We start from the raw sequence: 16032 nt of genomic DNA, 5'->3' as shown, positions 1-16032 counted from the left end.
CGGACACTCAGCCTACCCACGTCGCTCATGGGCAGACACACTAAGAGCCAGCATCACCAGATAGCCAGAGCTCCCCAAACACACCAAATGCATCATGCTAGTCTCTCTGCCAGAAATTCCCTTCTTTCCTCTGTCTGGGGAAAGCCCACCCTTAGCCCTTCTGGGGCCAGTCAAATGTCACCTCCTGTCACCCAGACTGAGAACTAGCACCCTCTCTGGTCCCCCACATCTTCCACACAGCTGTCTGCGTACCTACCACACGTCTGGCGGCCATTGAGTGCTCACGTGCTTGAATCACACTCAAGAATATCAGCTCTTGGGGCACCTGGGTGGCTCAGTCAGTTAAGCGTCTGCCTTCGCCTCAGGTCATGATCTCAGGGTCCTGGGACTGACTCCCACATCGGGCTCCTTGCTCAGTGGAGAGCCTGCTTTTCCCTCTCCCTCTGCCCCTCCCACTGTTCATGTGCTCTCTCTGTCAAATAAATAAATAAAATCTTTAAAAAAAAAAAAGAGTATCAGCTCTTTGCTGAGCATTCCTTGCCCCTCCGATGTGAAGCTTTTTACAAATGTCCTCCTCACACCCTAGGAGGCAGAGAAATCTCCTTCCTCATTGTACTGACCAGGTACCCAAAATGTAGAAAAATTACAGAACTTGCCCAAAGTTACATGGCTAGCGGCCACTGGAGCCAAGATGCTGACCCTGCCGGCCAGCTCTGGGTGCCCCCCTCACCCTGGGAGGCTGACAATAAATCATGTGCTCCTCATGAGGCTGGCAGGGTGAGCCTCTTATCTCTGTGCCCCCCCCCCCACCCAGGGAGCTGGCAGGACTGCCACTTGGTTTAATAAAGCTTAATCCCTTACCAGGTTACCTGATACAGCCTCTGTTATCAACCCCATAGCAGGGTGACCAGATGTCAACTTCCTCACAGAGTGCCAGAAATTCAGGAGACTCAACAAACGCCTTCCTTCTTCCCCAAGTCGGAAGGATGGAGGTTGGGCGTGTGATGTCACTGTGTGCCAAGAAGACACAGAGGCAGGGACATCAAGGATGAGCCTCGCCGCTCCACCACTTTGGTTAGCCGCAGGCTGTGCACATTATTCAAATCACAGAAAATGCCAACTCCAGCTTCACTCACCAGAATGTCCATTGGGCACAATCACGTTTGGCTTTAGAGTTCACAACTGCCCTTCTATGCCCTGCCTCGGGTCAGATCCTCGGCGAGCCAGCTTTCGTTGGTAGGTGCAAATAACCCAAACCCACAAGGGTTCGCTCGAGATGATGACCAGATGGCGAGGGGACTAAGATCAAATCGAGGTGTCTTGACTCCAGTGCACATCCCCAGCTCTCCACACAGAACCTCCTCTCTGGGTGTGGGGCCCACGGCCAGACATGGGTAATGAACGGGGATAGGGTCTGACTTTGCTTGTCTCCTTTTTATAGCTCCAGCCCTCAGTCAGCTATGAACAGGGAAAGAAGTAAAAGAGGGTGTTATACGCAAACAATGAATCGTGGATCACCACATCAAAAACTAATGATGTATCATATGGTGACTAACATTACATAATAAAATAAAATTTAAAAAATAAAAAAGAAGTAAAAGGCTGTAAGCTAGGCCTCCAGGAAAAGCTCCGCCCTCTGTCATCTCAGACACTTAGCCTCCTGCAGGGTGAACCTATTCCCCAGGCTCAGAAATGGGGCAGGGCCAGGGGATTTTACAGGGAGCTATTTAATCTAGGAGCACGTGTCTCAGTGTCTCCCCCCCCCCCGCCCCGCCCGGTGTTCCACTTGACTTTTAGGAGCATGAACGCATATATAAATTGAGGACCAGGATTAGAGAGGGGATTTGAAATAAAAGCAATCTCCATGTCTGTCTCAATGGCCATAAGGATGGGGGAACAAAGTCACCCCTCTGCGTTAAAATGATGCAGCCCAGTATGATACAGCAAGGGTGTGGGACCCTGGATTTTAGGCTCACCTTGGCAAATTGATTAGGCATAAATCACTTACCCTCTCTAGCCCTCGATATTAAGCACCTGTCAAATGGGAATAATACTGCTCATGCTATTTTTCTCATATATTTTTTAATTAAAAAAATAGAATATTTAAAAATTATCAAGAATCTATGAAAGCCTATAGGAATGTCAGATTACTGTTATTAACGCTCTACTTTTATTACTATGAATTAAGAAATAGAAAGCGGAGAATGTGTTTTGCATATTAATATTTAAATTCTGAGGGTTAACATGTTCTTCAAATACTAAAGCAGTTTTTCATTCCATGGCATTCGAGGAGTTGTTTGTTTCCTCATTGAACTAAATTAAGGAACACAGAGTGTAGATTGATTATTGCCCATTTGTTCATGCAAATACAGATTAATATTTTATTCAGGAAAGAATGGTTACAATTTTTCAAATCCCTATTCCTCTGTCAAACAATCCACAAAATACCTCTGAGATTCCCAAAGGGCAATTTTTTTCTGTTCCTTCCTATTCAGGACAAGTATTTTTTTCCCAAGCCCTAAATCACTCACAGTGGTTTCCCCCCTTGTCCCCTCTTCTTCCCCTCTTCCCGCCTCTTCTCAGGAATGTATGGATAGAAAAGAACGTGATATATGTAGGGTTCAGTACTACCTGCAGTTTCGGGCGTCTGCTGGAGGTCTTGGAACAGATCCCCGCAGATAAGGGGGGCGGACCCCTGTATGCCATACACCCAAGTGATTGTGACTCACAGAGCTGATCTTATATAACAGCATTGAGAGATAATTCACATCTTACACTTGACCCACTTAAGCTATACAATCCAGGAATTCAGTACATAGACAGAGTTGTACAAACATCATCAAATCTAATTTTAGAAGATATTTGTCACCCCAGAAAGAAAAACTTGCACCCAGGAGCCACCTCTCCCCACTCCCCTCCCCGCCCAGCCATAGACAAGCCCCATTCTACTTGCTTTCTCTGTGGATTTGCCTATGTGGGCATTTCCTATAAATGGAACTGTACAATATGTGCCCTTTAGTGACTGGCTTCTTTCACTTAGCACAGTGTTTTCATGGTTCCTTCATGTTGTAGCATGTGCTAGTATTTTGTTCCTTTTGATGGCTCCACAATATTCCACTGTCTTGATATTCCACCTTTGGTTGATCGGTTTATCAGTTGATGGACACTGGAGTTGTTTCCACTGCTCTCAATATTCACGTGCAAGATTTTGTGCGGAGACTCCCTTTCATTTCTCTTGGGTGGATACCCAGGTATGGAAGTGCTGGGTCATATGGTAACACTATTTTTAACTTTTTCAGGAACTCGAAGACTTCCCACACCATTGGCTACACCACTGTACATTTCCAACTGCAAGGTATAAGGGTCAGGGCTGATTTTTGGAGATTAATCTGTAAGCCTCTCAGATTATATATGTTCAGAAGCTACTGCTGTATGACCTTGGGCATGTTACCTGCCAACAGCAGTGCTGGACCCATACCTTGGGGAGAATAGTGTCTGCCTATTAAGGTCCATGTGTGGATCAACCGAGCTGATACCTACAGCGTACCAGCCCGGGGCTCAGAGTATACAGCAGGTGCTCAGGCAGTGCTGCAGGCCTGCCATGGCTGGTCATCAGTAGGAAGGCAACCAGAGTAACCAAAACATATGAATCACAAAACACTCATCATCATCCATACCCAAAACAGGTCAGGTCCACTGCAGGAGAATCAGTAAGTTAGGGCAGACAGGGGGCAGTCAAACAGGAACCAGCTTTTGGATGAGGAGGAGAACCTGCTTCTCTTCTCTGCTCCAGGTGCATGCAGGGAACAGCATGAGTCAGTCAGGAATGGCAAGTTTGTTGATAGATATTAGTGAGGGAAAGAGCATTGAGAAGACTGTCCACAAAGGACAACCATACCAGGTGGGGAACCAAAGTGGGAGTACTTTGCCAGACCTTGAAACACCTGGTTCATCAGGATGCCTTTCCCGGGCTTTGCTTTAAGACAGCAAAGAGCCCAAACCTGTGGCATCCTTTGTTCCATAAAAAACCAGCCTTCGTGGACAATGACCAAAATAGTCCATTTCACTTCCTGTTCTGTCCGGGAAAGATGTTCTCAGGCCGGCTGAAAAACAAAACCAAAAAGTGAGTTAAATCAGGGATGGGTGGTGTCAGCCCTAATTTAAGCCCAACATGGAGTGAAGACATCACCGTATGGCCCCTTACAGGATTCTACCCCAAGCTTTTCAACCACATATCATTGAGCACTTCTAACGAGCACAACCCCAGAACCTGTCACTATCGAACCACGCTAGGAGGAATCTGGCAGGAAATTGAGACTCTTCTGAAATGTTAGGAAAGAGAGGGGACAGGTGCAGTCGGGGGCGGAGGGGCAGGAGTGTTGAGAAAATCGAAGGGCCATTCATGGAAAGTTGGATTAGTTGCAGCTTTGCTACGGAGTCTAGCTTGAAAGGGGACACAGTTGTTTGCCGTTTATCAGCTGGTAACAGAAGAGGGCAAATCACTGAAAAGTTGTTTAGAAGGTCGCTGTCCATTTTAGGACACACTTGAATTCGGGGAAACTGAAACGCAGCCACACCAGCAGGGCGGTCGCGGCTCCCTGGGGTGAAGCTCTGGACGAGAGCCGGTATCCACACGCCCGCCCACCCCCACCCCGCGCTCCGCCCGGCTCCGCTCGCTCGCCACCTGCCCGGGGGCCGCCGCCCGCCCGCCGCCGCCGCCGCTGCTGCCGAGCCGCCCGGGCACGCGGCGCGGCCGGGCTCCGGGGCGAGGGCTGCGCTCGCCGCGCGCTGCGCTCCTGCACACCTGCTCCCGGGCGCCGCGCCCAACGCTGCGGCCAGAGCGGGCCGGCGGGGCTGCAGCCCAGGTGCGCCGTCAGCTCAGGGGGCCGCCGGCAGGTCGGCAGGTGGAGAGAGCCGCAGACGCGGGCGTGAGCTCATCCCGGGCACCCGGCGCCCCGAACGCGCAGCAAGCGGCCTCCCGTGCGCCAGCCCTCAGCCTCCACATCCAGGCAGCAGGCGGGCGGGCAGGCTCATCTTTCCTCTCCCGCGGCCCGAATCGCAGTGATCCGTCGCTAACCTTCCCTGCCTGGGAGGCGGGCGGGCGCGGAGCGAGCGAGCGGCGCGGAGGCGAGCGGGGACCCCCTCCCCTGCCTCTGGCCGCCGGGGCGCTCTGCAGTCTTAAGCAGCCGAGAACCCAGAGCACCAGGGAGGCTGGAATAGCAGGGAAGGAGGAGGGTCAATCCAGAAAAATTTAGAAGTGCACCCGTCTGCTCCTATCTATAGTCCGGCCCTTTATCACAATCTAGCCTTACATCATTGTTTCCAGCATCCATTTTTCAAAAGGCTAAAGAAATACTATATTGCACTCATAAATATGCCATCTTTAAGATAAGTGATCAAAATGGACTGCTTATAATGAAACACTTCTGATTTTCAGAGAGCATTAGCATTCCTGGTTGTTCCTCATCCCCCAGGGCAGCTGTATAATGCAGGTATTAGTAGATTAGACTCATTTTCCAGAGGATAAAACAGATTTGGAGAAATGTGACTTGTTCACGAATAAGCAAGTGGTTGACAAGCAAAGTTCAGTCTTTCCAACTGCTGGCCGGTGTTCTGTGGCTTGCTCACATTGTCCTCACGTTCCCTAACATTTTTAAGCAAACATTCCCTATAAATTATTTGTGGATCGTTCTCTAAAGGCCTAAAAATATGCAGTGTATGATAGAAGCTAAGGGATTTCCAGCAACCATGGAGAGCTGGACACAGCACCCTTTAGGAACCCCACTCCAATGACAGTAAACAAACTAAGATTCCAAAAGGACAAAGTGAATGGAAAGAGATGTCCACGGGGAGAAGATGCCCAAATAATTTGAACAGGCATGGAAGAGGAGGTTTGTGTGCTGACTGACTTGGCAGGGAGAGAGGCTGGCTCTTTTATCTGTCGTAGATGGGTCCATAAGAGGCAAGGCTGTTCTGCTCTAGGGCCCTGGAATGACTGAGGGGCCTGGAGGCTCAGATGCCCTGAAGGTAAAGTCTTCAAGGAGCAGGTGATATCCCAAGGAACCCCTTCTCCAGGCAGCCTGATGTAGGTATCTCCCAGATGCTGGCAGGAGACTTGGGCAAACCTCCAGAGAGCATCTGGACTGTCCCCAGAAACCCTGTGGACAGGGGTGGTTCTTCCTTCTAGAAAGAAGAAATTCAGTTGAAATCCACATCCCTAAGCTGGTATTCTCCGGATTGCAGCCGGAGACCGGGGAGACAGGAGTGACTGACTGCTTTTCTCTGGGGGCCCACTGAGGAGTGGGGCCCTGAGTTCTCGGCTCCTCCAGGGCCCAGATTGGGAGGGCACCATTTTCATTTTCGTCCTCCAAAGCTCTACAGAAAGATTTCAGGGAACAAAAGCTACTGAGAGCAAACCTGAACAGATTACCCAGCCTGGCCCCTGACAAGGGTGATGCAATTCCCCTCAGGCAAAGACATTTGAGAATCACTGCAACCGGCCCCTCCCCCAGAAGATCAGCAAGAACAGCCAGCCAAGATCAAGTTTACTGATCAATGAGAACTGCAAAAGTCCAGCGCTAGGGGAATACTGCCCATAGAATTCATGGCTTTAAACTATGGAAAGAGCCAAGATGTCCATCAACAGATGAATGGATAAAGAAGATGTGGTGTATATATACAATGGAATATTATGCAACCATCAAAAAAACACGAAATCTTGCCATTTGCAACAATGTAGTTGGAACTAGAGGGTATTACGCTAAGCGAAATAAGTAAATCAGAGAAATACATGTATCATATGATCTCACTGATATGAGGAGTTCTTAATCTCAGGAAACAAACTGAGGGTTGCTGGAGTGGTGGGGGGTGGGAGGGATGGGGTGGCTGGGTGATGGACTTTGGGGAGGGTATGTGCTAAGGTGAGCGCTGTGAATTGTGCAAGACTGTTGAATCACAGACCTGTACCTCTGAAACAAATAATACATTATATGTCAAAAAAAAAAAAGAAGAAGATAGTAGGAAGGGAAAAATGAAAGGGGGCAAAATCAGAGGGGGAGAGGAACCATGAGAGACTAGGGAATCTGAGAAACAAACTGAGGGTTTTAGAGAGGAGGGGGGTGGGGGGGATGGGTTAGCCTGGTGATGGGTATTAAGGAGGGCACGTTCTGCATGGAGCACTGGGTGTTATACACGAACAATGAATCAAAAACTAATGATGTAATGTATGGTGACTAACATAACATATTAAAATAAAATTAAAAAAATTTTTTTAATTAAAAAAAAATAAACAGGGAGTGTAGCATGGAAGAGAGAAACATGCCCCGCACCCTCCCGAGCCTTCAGGAAGAAGGGATCCCTACAAGAGAAAGACCAAGGCAACCCGGAGAAGGACTGACGGAAAGGTCCAGGGACAAGGGTGTCGAGCGCTGGTGAGCACAGACCGTCCATCCTGGAGCAGGGCACACGGCGCTCCAGAGCGAGGTTCCAGGGAGAAAGAGTTACAGCTGCCGGACGTTTCTGCGTGCATGGAGAGAATTCGTTCTGTTTGAATGTCTGGGACTGATTAATAACAGTGAGAGAAAACAACACAAGTGGAAGAAAGGGAACACCTGTTATCTCCGGGAGTAACAAAACTGATAGAAGTAGGAAATAAAATTGTGGGACCCAACGGGCTCAACCGTGACCAGTATGTCCACAGCAAGTGCGTGAATCGTGGAACTGAATTAACCGAAGTCATCACCCAAGCCTACTGCAAGGAAGCAGGGAAGGGAAGCGTCTCCCTTAGGTGGTAGAAGGAGGTGTAGGAGAACCCAAACCCTGTTATCCGTAGTAAGGAAGTCAATAGACAGTCTCTTCTCTGGAACAAAATGGAGAAATCACAATATTTTAAATCCAGGAATAACAGAGTAACATGCCATTTAAAAAAATGGTGTTTAAAATAAATCAATGGTGTCAACGCGGGGTGGCATTCTTTCAGGGCTAATGAGTAACCAAGGTGAGCTCGCCTGTCCAGGGGTTCTGGGCACGTGGCCAGATACAGGCTGATCCTTTGTGCGGTTGGGCACCACCCGGTGGCCAATGTCTGCACAGGACTACTATTGACAGGACAGTTTGGGGTTTGTAGGGGTTGTGGGGTTTGTAAGAAAGTAGCAGCAATCCCTGGATTCTCCTGGTGACTGGACACTTGCTAGGATATTGTTTTAACTTTAAATGACTCACAGTAACTACATTACTTGTTAAAATAATAAAAAATAATAAAATGTTTAAGGGACAAGTGTACTATAAGCCAGAGCAATTACTACATCTGAGAAAAAAATAACCACCAAACCAGCCCAGTGTAATCATCCAGGTCATTGTGCACCGTAGAACAAAAATTAGACAACAAAGTGTTACCATCCATGAATCTTTTCCTTGTTCCCTTTCCTACTTTATAGCACATTTTGAAGCTACATGTTCTCAGTGTAAAAAAAAAAAAAGTTGACAATATATTTCTTTTGCAGCAAATTACCTATTTTTTTTATCAGTTCAATGTTTAACAAATCTTTTCTTACAGAAAAAAAAAGGTTTTTGTCTTTTTTCTTCCCCTAGTTCCTTGTTGTCACAATTTGCTTTCATTTACTCAGCAAAATTCTAGAATAGGCATCATTGCCCGTAAAATGCCTTCGATGATCTCAGGGACAGTGTTAAAGTACCATCTTGGTCTTCTCTTCATTTCACATTCCACGTACCCTTTCTTCTCGGATCCTCTTGTCCCAGATTTTAGGCATTTTGGTTGATTCTTCTGGCCAGACTCCAAGCTTGCGCATGCCTTTTAGGGTTGCCAATCCCAGCAGCCTGGAATGTTTGCCCGCTATTGGAAAGGGTGGCTCGGACCCCCACCTGCTGGAAGCCCCCATGGGCAGGAAGTGGCCCCTTTGCAGGGTTGGTGGAGAGAGTGGTTCAGTGCCCTCCCGGACCCCTTCTGGTCAGGCTAGACCTTCTCCCGTGCTGCATCTATAATACCAATACCACCAACGGACAGAATAAACAATTTAACCAAGCCGCATGTCTGACAGTGTTACTGAATTTAACTTTTTCTTCTTCGTCCCGTCAAACCATTCTGGGCACACTAACAGTCTAGTTTTTGTTTCACTGTTGGTAAAAATCAGCATTTTGCACTCAGGCTTTTTTCAGATTTTTTTTCAAATTTCTTTCCAATAGATCAATATCACTTCTTCTATATATTTTTTTAAGATCTTGGTCCTATTCAGTGTGTAAAACTGTTGTGTGTGCACACTGTTATGGGTAACACTTTTTTGAAAGTCATAGAATCCAGAGCCAGGGAAGAGTTGGGGATCCCCAGGGAGCCCCTGTGAGGTCAGGGCTTCAGAAGGTCCTGGCAGTTATGACTCAAAGCCTGGCCAGAGCCCACTTCCCCGAATTTTCTGCCCGAGTCTCTCTGGGACCCAACACTCTTGTTCCCTGACATGGGCAGCACTGCTCACGGGCAGGAGCCCAGGTCCCCGTCAGGAGAGTGGGGTTTGATCCCCACTTCTACCACCCACTAGCTGCAGGACTGTGGCCCCATGACAAAGCTCCTTGGCCTCAGTCCCCTCCTCCACAGAACTATGGTGGTGATAACACCTGCCTCACAGGGGTGTTTTTAGCAACAAAGGAGATAAAGACAAAGCACATGGAACAGTCCTTGACTCACTACACACCAGCTACATACCATTATTATTATTATTATCATTATTCACTGTTTTGTGAGTACAATCAACTAATGAAAGTTCCGCATACTTTTATCTACTGCTGCCTGTACGCAGATAAACCAGCAGCACGGGCAGATCAGACGCTGTAAAGGAGAAGATCCTGGACCCCACTCACAAGGCAACACCCTAGCCTGTTCCTGTTTCATGGGAGTTGGTACAAGACACCAGACTCAGGGCCTAGGATCTGCAGCAGGTGCGTCTCCCAACAACATAGCCCAACATCAAAGCCGCTGGACACATCACTTTTAAAACCATGACACAAGTAAATACTGTAAATAGTGGAAATATTTCATTTAAAATCAAGAATAAATATTGCTGGGCATTGGGACATGTTATAAAGCCTGTAACTCATTGAAATTTGACCACCACATTGTACATGAGATCCACCAGACACGCCCTCAGACGCCACCTCTTTTAGCCTCACAATAAGCCTGTATGGAAACTCTTCTCCCGCCCCCAGAGAGGCTTGCCCAAGGTCACACAGCTAATCCCTGGGGAACCTAGGATTTGAACTCGTTTTTTTACTTTCTACCAAAGGTTTGAGACAGCAGGGCAAAGTGGCTAGGATTTTGGTCTTTAGAGCCAGCTGATTTGGTTTCAGAGTCAACCTCCACATCTGCCTAGCTGACCTTTGGAAATCCCTTAACCAGTCTGTGCCTGAACTTTCTCATCTGTAAAATGGGTATGATAATACTTTCCACGCAGGACCGAAGTGACTATTAAATGAGATAGTTGTACAGAGTTTAGATCCTAGGTAGCACGAAGTAAATGCAGCCAGTTTTATGTACTGTTTTGACATATTTTCCAGTATTGAGTCAGATCCTGATGATCTGCTCTGAATTATCCATGTCTCTTGGGAATCACGTCTTATGCCTCCTAGGAACCTAGACCAAAGCACATGCTCCCTTTTGTGCTTCTCAGTAGGTGAGAATGTCAGTAAAAATTCAAGGTGTGAACTGAGACGTTGAAGGCCTGGGGGGTGGGGGTGAAGGCCTGGTGCCAGGGTCTGCAAACTCCTTCTAAAAGGATCAGATAGTAAATACTAGATTTTATGGGCCACACAGTCTCGGTCTCAACTACTCAACTCTGCCTTCAGAGCATAAAAGCAAATACAGACAATGACATGAATGAGCATGACGCTGCTCCAACAAAACTTTATTCACGGACACAAATCTAAATTTCACATAATTTTCACATGTCACAAATATGCCTCTTTTGGTTTTCTAACCATTTAAAAATGTTAAAGCCACTCTCGTGCTGGCTGGATTTGGCCCGTGGGCTGTAGTTTGCTAAGCCTTGGACTAATGTATGAAACCACAAATGTCATGCTATCGATGGGACTGAGGATCACCGGGCAAGAGAGGTTGGGAAAAGGGTCGCTGAAGGTCAAGGACTTGCGTGGGTCCAGAAGGAGTTGGGGGAGGGGCATGGTGAGATCTGGACAGGTGAAAGAGCTGGCTTACAGGAGACAACACATGTGCAGACTCAGCACAGTGCCTGGCACTTCATGGATGCAGACTCTTAAAAATATTAGTATCCTGTAAACGTGGATTATGTTTTTTAAATACAGAAGACAAAAGGGCTGATATCCAAGATCTATAAAGAACTTATCCAACTCACACCCAAAAACCAAATAATCCAGTCAAGAAATGGGCAGAAGACATGAACAGACATTTCTCCAAAGAAGACATACAAATGGCCAACAGACACAAGAAAAGATGTTCAATATCATTAGCCATCAGGGAAATACAAATCAAAACCACAATGTGATACCACCTTACACCAAGTAGAATGGCAAAAATTAACAAGACAAGAAGTAACAAATGTTGGTGAGGATGCGGAGAAAGGGGAGCACGCCTACACTGTTGGTGGGAATGCAAGCTGGTGCAGCCACTCTGGAAAACAGTATGGAGGTTCTTCAAGAAGTTGAAAATAGAGCTACCCTATGACCCAGCAATTGCACTACTGGGTATTTACCTCAAAGATACAGAAGTAGTGATCCGAAGGGGCACCTGCACCCCAATGTTCATAGCAGCAATGTCTGCAAAATCCAAACTATGGAAGGATCAGAGATGTCCTTCAACAGATGAATGGATAAAGATGTGGTGTGTGTGTATATATATATGTACACACACACACACACACACACACACACACACACACACAATGGAATATTACTCAGCCATCAGAAAGGATGAATACCTACCATTTGCTTCGACATGGATGGAACCGGAGGGGACTATGCTAAGTGAAATAAGTCAATCAGGGAAAGACAATTATATGGTTTCACTCATCTGTGGAACATAAGGAATAGTGCGGAGGACCACAGGCGAAGGGAGGGAAAACTGAATGGGCAGAGATCAGAGAGGGAGACAAACTATGAGAGACCCTGGACTCTGAGAAACAAACTGAGGGTCACAGAAGGGAGGGGGGTTGGGGGATGGGGTAACTGGGTGATGGTATTAAGGAGGGCACGTGTTGTGGTGAGCACTGGGTGTTACATGCAACTAACGAATCGTTGAACACTACATCAAAAACTAATGATGTACTATATGCTGGCTAACTGAACATACGTGCCTAGAATTTTTTTCATCAATATTTCATTTCTGTGACTTGAGCTCCTGCTAGCAGATAGATCTTGGTTACACCTGGAAGCAGGTGCACATCATACCTCCTTAAGCACATGTACTTACTGATAAAAAAGCAGAACTTTACTGGGAAAGAAAAAGGTCTTAAGTTCTAAGGGAAGGGGGAAAAAAAGGAAACACCATCCTGGAGAAGAATCCAGAATGTCAGGCCAGGACCCTCCAAGTCAAACTCAACCCACTTCACCTGTTCCCATCCATGGCCATTATTCTTGACATTAATTTTCATAGTGGAGAGGTGTTTTTTTTTTTTTTAAGCTAACAGAGAATTCTAGTTAAAAGGGTGTTGGACAGTAAGCTTGTTTTGTTTAAAACATCAGTGCTTCATAAAGCCAAGGTTGGAGATTTTGGTGTCTCGTGACAAAAATTTAAAATCCTATCTAAATTATTTGAAATAATTGATTCATTATCCATGATTTTCAAACCTAAGAATATTTAGTTCAAAGTACTCATAATTGGACATGTAATTAAGATTACTGACTTTTATTTTAAGTGCTCTAATAAGATATTTTAGGCTCCTGTATGACATAATATTAACAGCAAAGATTTTTACCCTGTCCCTACCCAAGCTAATTATGAAAATCATCTTAAACTCATCCATTGCTAAGTAATTAGTCTTAAATATATCCTGGAAATAGAGTGCTTAGCATCTTGTTGTCTCAATCAGTATTCTAGAATCACCGTTGTGCATCTTCCGTGATCCCATTCATTTCGGGTCACAGCGCACTCGATCTTGAAGAGGTCTGTCTCTGTAAAGGAGAAAGGGCTGCACAAAGAATTGCACACAGCTTCTGTCTGATTTGGAAGCAAAGTGCATGAAAACCCACAAGCCACAAAATAACTGTTCTATCAAACAGCCAGGGCCAAGTTCACAGGGTTCTCCTCCTGTTTCATCTGCACGTCTAACAGCAACGTCACCAGCATGCTGAGACACATCACGTGCACTCGGATCTCCTGACACATCTCTACGTGTTACCTTTGAAAGTGACTTCTAAGCTGCCATTTCTTCCTGGAATTCCATGCCCGAGGGTAACGAAAATCAAATCCAGTTATCATCTGGGGGCTCCATCCCCCAGGGGCAGGGCTTCCCAGAGTTCCGCCAGGGTGTGAGGCCAGGCAGCACACCGCCTCCCTGGCTGGTGTGGGACCAGTGCTTTAGAACCGCGCCCCGATGCTCTAGGTTAGAGCCATGGAAGAGACCGTTTTCACGTTGACTTCAAACTTTGTCAATGGCCTGGGGCGCAGAATTATGAATCACCAACACGCTTTTATTTGATTTAGTAGTAATTTGTTCAGTTTTGCTCTGAGTCAGGAAGTTTTGCCCAAAGACATGAACCTTTCATTTTATCTTTTTAGCAGGCACATGGATTCACATATACGAGGCCGAATCAAAAAGAAACAGTAAGGGATCTTGACGCTAATAGTTGGTTTTTCACTCTGCTCTTCCATACTATCTTCCCCATATTTAATTTTGAAAAAGCTCCAACACATGCTATTTTATATTATGTCCTATCGTGTTTTCTTATAAGTTTAAGTCGTGGGCTTTTCAGCCCTCCCGCGTGGTTGCTGTGCTTAGGGTTGTGGGCATGTTTCGTGGGGACGAAGTCATGTGATTTCCAGCACTGATTTGATAAGGAGAGAAGCACAGATATTCTGGTGGCTGGGGGCACTTAGGATATAGTGGTTCGTGGTGGGAACAACAGGAATCTGGGGTATGAACTTTTAGGGCAAATAGATATGCAAACAGGCAAACTCCTGAAGGTGGAGAGGGAAACTAAGGCACGCAGGCAGCTGGGTGCCAAGGGCACCCCCCAGCTGGCTCGAGGTTGGTGCTGGCGTCACTCACCTGCAGATACTAGAAAGCTAGGGCCGTGGTGGCAAGGACTTGACTTGGCAGCTTCCTGTCTGCGACTCGAAGCATCAGCATTCCGGGTGCAGCCGGTTCCCACCTGGGCCCCACACCACGTGGCACTGAATCTGCAGTGACTGTCTTTCCACTCCTGTGCTTCTCACAGTTCCTCTTTTTCCCCGGCTGATCACTGATCCCCAAGGCGTTCTTGGCTGCCCGGACCCGTCACATCAGCCAGGTTTCTCTCATGCCAAGGAATAAAACACCTCTGTAATGCCCTTCTGAATAAATCCATGTCAGATTCGGGCATTAATAGTTCCTTAGACTTGGATTTTTTTTTTTTTTACCAAATATCACAATGAGTGGCTGCTTCACTGAAATATTAAGGATTCATTAATTACACACCAGTTTCCCTGTAAGTACTGATATGATGGCTTCCACAAGGCTTTATTGCAACACCATCACCAAGTGTCCAGCATCCAGCCAGGAACGAACTCTCTCAGGAGAAATCAATCAGCACGCACGACTTCAGGCAGCCTTCATCCAGCTTAACCGTGGGAACCCAGTGGCTTGTCTGTGCGTCAGGCCAGTCAGTTAAGGTTCTAAGCCACAGTTTTTTCATCTGTGAAGTGGGGATAATGACGTCACCTCCGAGTGTTTTCAGTGGGTCGAGGTGACGATGTCTGCGCAATCAGCATACTGAGAGAGGGCGAACCAGGGTGGGAGGTAATCGGGAAATAGTCCTACGGCTCTCACTGTATCATCATCTTCAAACCCACTTTCAGATCCCTGTTCCACACAGTTGGATGATGCCCCTCGGAAGCCCACAGCTTCTCCATCCTCTTCAGGTATTCGTAAGGCTTGGTTTCTGGATATTAAAAAGTCAGCCTTGTCTAATTCCTAAATCCTAGGATCTTCCTGATTTTCCTACAGCTCAGCCCTGACTTCGGTTTGAAAGTCCGCGAGGAATCCGCAGGGCGTCTCTTCATCCCTCCTTGAACACCCTCCCGCCGCCACCTCCCTGAGGCCTCCGGGACTGAGCGAAAAGGAAGCATGAGAGTTGGAGACAAGACGGTCTCTCGAGTCCACTGGTGCTGTCCGTGGCCCTGCATCAGGGCAGATGCTCCAAGGCCAGATCCTTCCCTTACGGCCACTCTCGTGGGTTTCTCAAGAACCCACACGGACCCAGGCCGTGGCTCACCTCCGCGGCTGCTCAAGCCACAGCAGGCATCTCCGTGATGGCAAAAGCCCTTTCTTGGCAACCCAAGCCCAGCCTCCTTCTGGAGCCTCAGCCCAGAGGGGAGAAGGGCACAGTTGGGCTCCTCCCTTTGCTGTCAGGAAGCTGCCTCCGCGCTCAGGTGAGCCCATGCCTCCAGGTGTGCTTGCTGACCTCTTAATGGGGACAGTCACAGGATCCATCTTCTGCTGTCCCCTCACTGGCTGCCGTGAGGATTACGTGAAGTGGCCACAGAAACCCTGGCCACAGCAGCTGGCTCACGTGGCATCTGGCAGAAAGAGCATGGTCAAGGTGGCCAAGAATATGACCCACAAAGCTGGGTACCTGGGTGTGGATGCCACTTACTAGTTTTACACCTTGGACAAGTTACATGCGAGTTGATCTCTTTGTGCCTCAGTTTCCAATCTGTACATGGAAACAATAGCAGTAGTACCACCTAGTCCTGGATGTTATGTGTGGACATTCAGGACCAGGCTGCCCTCAAAATTCTCCCTTCCTCCCTAGGGACGAAGCCTGGAGACTCAGTCTCCACCCGCTCTGCCCATGGGT

This window comes from Eumetopias jubatus, unplaced genomic scaffold (genome assembly GCF_037043125.1).
Source record: "Eumetopias jubatus isolate StellerSeaLion01/CBP00866 unplaced genomic scaffold, mEumJub1_p1.0 scaffold_1, whole genome shotgun sequence".
NCBI classification, from domain to species: domain Eukaryota; kingdom Metazoa; phylum Chordata; class Mammalia; order Carnivora; family Otariidae; genus Eumetopias; species Eumetopias jubatus.
This window is presented reverse-complemented; position numbering follows the sequence as displayed.